This window comes from Rhagoletis zephyria, unplaced genomic scaffold (genome assembly GCF_001687245.7).
Source record: "Rhagoletis zephyria isolate East Lansing unplaced genomic scaffold, Rhagoletis_zephyria_1.1 Rzeph_scaffold_04352, whole genome shotgun sequence".
NCBI lineage: Eukaryota > Metazoa > Arthropoda > Insecta > Diptera > Tephritidae > Rhagoletis > Rhagoletis zephyria.
In genome coordinates, this window is record NW_016161435.1 from 15,196 (window position 1) to 18,889 (window position 3,694).

Below are 3,694 nucleotides of genomic sequence, written 5' to 3' on the forward strand. Positions count from 1 at the left end.
AAAATTTAAAACTAAAATTTCATAGTTTTTCTATTTTTGAATGTTAAAAATACCTGTTCGAATGGCAGAAATGGTTTTTTAAAATTCTCCAAGTGTTTTAAGTCACCGATTATTGCGCATAATGAATTACGTTTAAATATATGAAGATGGGTTTGTGATGTTAGTCTTGAGCGGAAATACAAATAACTTAGTTTTATTAGTTGAAAGGTAAATGTTTAGTTATTTAAATAATGTTACTCTTATATAAATAGTTAAAACAATTATATTATGTTTTGTCGTCTCAAGTGATTGAACATAACTTCTCTTCTGTCAAGGGGCCCGTCGTCTATATTCTCCTCAAGTTGTTCAAAATTTACTTCATTGTTCTCACATAAATCATCCATGGAGATGCAAATGTTATGTAAAACACATATGCCGGCTACTATGTTCGTCACAGCTTTTAATTCAATTTGTTCAGTAAACTTAAGCAATCTCCGAAAGCGACCCTTTAATAACCCAAACGCATTCTCGACTACTATGCGCGTAGAAGAATGTAACTTATTAAATTTTCGTTGACTTTCCGTTAAATTCCCATAATCTTTATAGGGGGATACAAGCCAGTTGCTTGAAGGGTATGCTGAATCTCCGATAATGAAGGATGAATTCGGAAACATTTCTTCGAAACGCGTTTCTGCCAGTTCATAGATTCGAGATCTTCTTAATACTCGGTAATCATGCATGGATCCCGGTTCACCACAACTTATGCAAATGAACTTTTTATTAGCATCCACTACCGCTTGCAATACAATGCTGTATGTTTTCTTCCGGTCAAAATAGTTATCCTTATGCTCTTTAGGTGCTTTTATAGCTATATGCGTACAATCAATTGCTCCAATAACACCGGGTATACCTTTTTCTTTTTGCTCGAAGCTATTCACAACTTCATGCATATATGCATCTTGTGGCCACTTAATGTATTCGTGGCTGATCGAAATTAAAAATCAAGTGACTCTACGTACTGTTGACCACGCAGCCGATCGCGCTACTCCAAATAAGTTCGCCAACTGCCTAAAAGTAACCGTGTTACTTACGTACCAAATGTACATAAAAACGGCTTTTTTCGAACTTATTCGCAACCTTCCACGACCGGATTCATTAGGTAACCATTCAGATGAAGAATATCTTGCTGAAAGTTAAAGAAAAATATTACTTAATGCAAGATAGATAATCGACTTTCGTCCAGATCTACATGTGGTAACAATATTTTTTCTAATAGGCGGCTTTTAAAGCACTCCAATTGTGAGAATTCCACATCGAAGATTGTCATGGAATGTAGATGTACCCCACAAATCAAACATATGTGGACGTGAAAACCAACCCAAGGACAATTCTTTGTATTACCACTAGCTTCAATAACTGCGACGCTCCAAAAACTGATTAATGTTTATATGGGTTTGGCGTCCGTATAACGCTTACGTGCTACAAAGTATCTTACATTAGTTAAAAAGTGATTCCCTGCCACTAGGTACGAAAAAAAGGAAGTTTAGTTATTTGCTCGCTGTTTTTGGGTTAGTAGGGGGAGGTGGAGGAGGCGTGGCTCTTGATTTCCAACCCACTAGAAAGAGCACAGTTGAAACGTTCCACAGACCCCTGGGGAATCATTAGAAAATGGTAAATTAACATTTTGACACCCGATATGTATGCTCGATAAACAGTATTTTTGCGCAGCACACCTTGAATTCAATTGTGTGTAAAATTTGTTTGGATCGGGTCACCCATGCGGAAACAATAGCTCGAAATCATCCGGCAAATAACTAAACCGTTCCCATGAAATATTCCATCCTTTGGTTGGTTGTTACGCTTTGGACCAAAATTGCCGAACTGTTTGTATTACTTACATATTAAATAATCCACAGTTCCTCGCTTCAGCCTCATATGTAGCTTGAAATCCATCTCGCTCATGGAATCGAGAGTGGCTTCAAAATGTCTGCACTTTGGGTGTTCCTCACTCTCGCTTTCTGTGTCCGAACTGGAGCTAGAACTTCAAAAAATGCGCGGATGCGGCGTAAATCGCTTTGATTTTCCGTCAAAATTGTCGCAACCTATAAAAAAAGATTTAGTTTAACTCTCAAATATTTAATTTTATATAATCACCATATTTACCAAGATTTCGATGCAATTGTTCATTTTGTTTTGGTTGTTTTGCTCATTTTCTGACAACTCACACCAGACCTACCAAGACAAGTTTAACAGAGTTGGAGTGTTCTTTTGCTGCTCGTGTAGAAAAGAATACTACAAATATTATTCTATAACTAGAAAAAGTGCCAGCAAATGGGACCAGGCCGGTGAAAACTTCGAAATATTTTCGATAAATATTAGAGAAGGCACCGATTCGTTCGTCATTCGCATGGTAATTCGATCTGAATTACCTACAAATGAGGTAATTCGCTCTCAAAATTTTGTATGGCGAATTACGTAATTCGGAAGGTAATTGGCAAGACGAATGACGAATGGAAGAGCGAATTACGAATGAGAGAGCGAATTACGAACCGTGGAAACGCCGTATAAGGGGCTATTCAAATCTTATGTAAACACCAGTGGGAGGCGGGGGTCTTGGTTTGCTTATTTTCAAAGACAAGGGGCAACATTTCTTCAAATAAGTAAAACATTAATTACACACGCACAAATTTTGCCTGCAATTTCGATCACAATTGAACACTGCACTTTACTCTCGTTTCGAACTTTTGAAAGCGATCTCTAAGCTATTTAGTGGTTTAACACCTCTTGGGGGCACTTGATATTGGAAAAAAATTGGCGCAATTCGATCCCTAACTACATTTTTTTGTAAAGAATGCCCGTTTGCTTTAAATTTGTAAAATTACAATTATTTTTTTTATTTTGTTTACATCTGTCATTTGTTACAAATGAAGAAAAGTCCAAGAGTTGTTGTATAGTTTTCATGCATTTTGAGAACAAATAATCAAATATGTGTACATACATATCGTCGTTTAAAGTACGAAACCGCGTATCGTCATTCTGCAAAACCGCGTAACTGACATTTACTGCCAAAAATTGGATTTGCTCACAAAAGCTCTTGGCTCAACTCTTATCTATTCGTCCTGAAATATACTAGCCGGAAATAAGTTTTCTTTATAAAAAAAGAGAACCATTTTGGAATACGGGTGATTTTACTCTTTAGAAAATAATTTATGCAATTACGCGGTTTTTGCATTTTCTTGATACGCGGTTTAGTACTTTAAACGACGATAGGTATAGCGACGTCTACTACAGCTGCCATGTAAAGGAGCGCAAATTCGGTGTTGGATTTGTGGTGAGAGAGACACCGTCGCCGAGTACTGTCGTTCACCCCGGTCGACGAGCGTCTAGCCACAATCCGCGTCAAAGCGAGATTCTTCAACATCTCGCTCATCTGCGCCCATGCCCCGACGGAAGAGAAGGATGAGGCATCCAAGGATCTCTTCTATGAGCGCTTGGAGCGCACATACGAGCGCTGCCCCCGTCATGATATCAAAATCGTGCTTGGCGACTTCAATGCCAGGGTGGGCAAGGAAGGGATCTTTGGAACCACCGTCGGAAAATTCAGCCTCCACGACGAAACGTCCGACAACGGATTGAGGCTGATCGACTTCGCCGGGGCCCGAAACATGGTAGTATGCAGTACTAGGTTCAAGCATAAAAAGATCCATCAAGCTAC

At 38.6% G+C, this 3,694-nt stretch overlaps 1 pseudogene; it reads right to left on the bottom strand.

The window, feature by feature from the left end:
• Nucleotides 1–260: 260 nt before the first annotated feature.
• Nucleotides 261–3,694, bottom strand: part of LOC108370632 (putative nuclease HARBI1) — a 9,616-nt pseudogene continuing 6,182 nt past the window's right edge.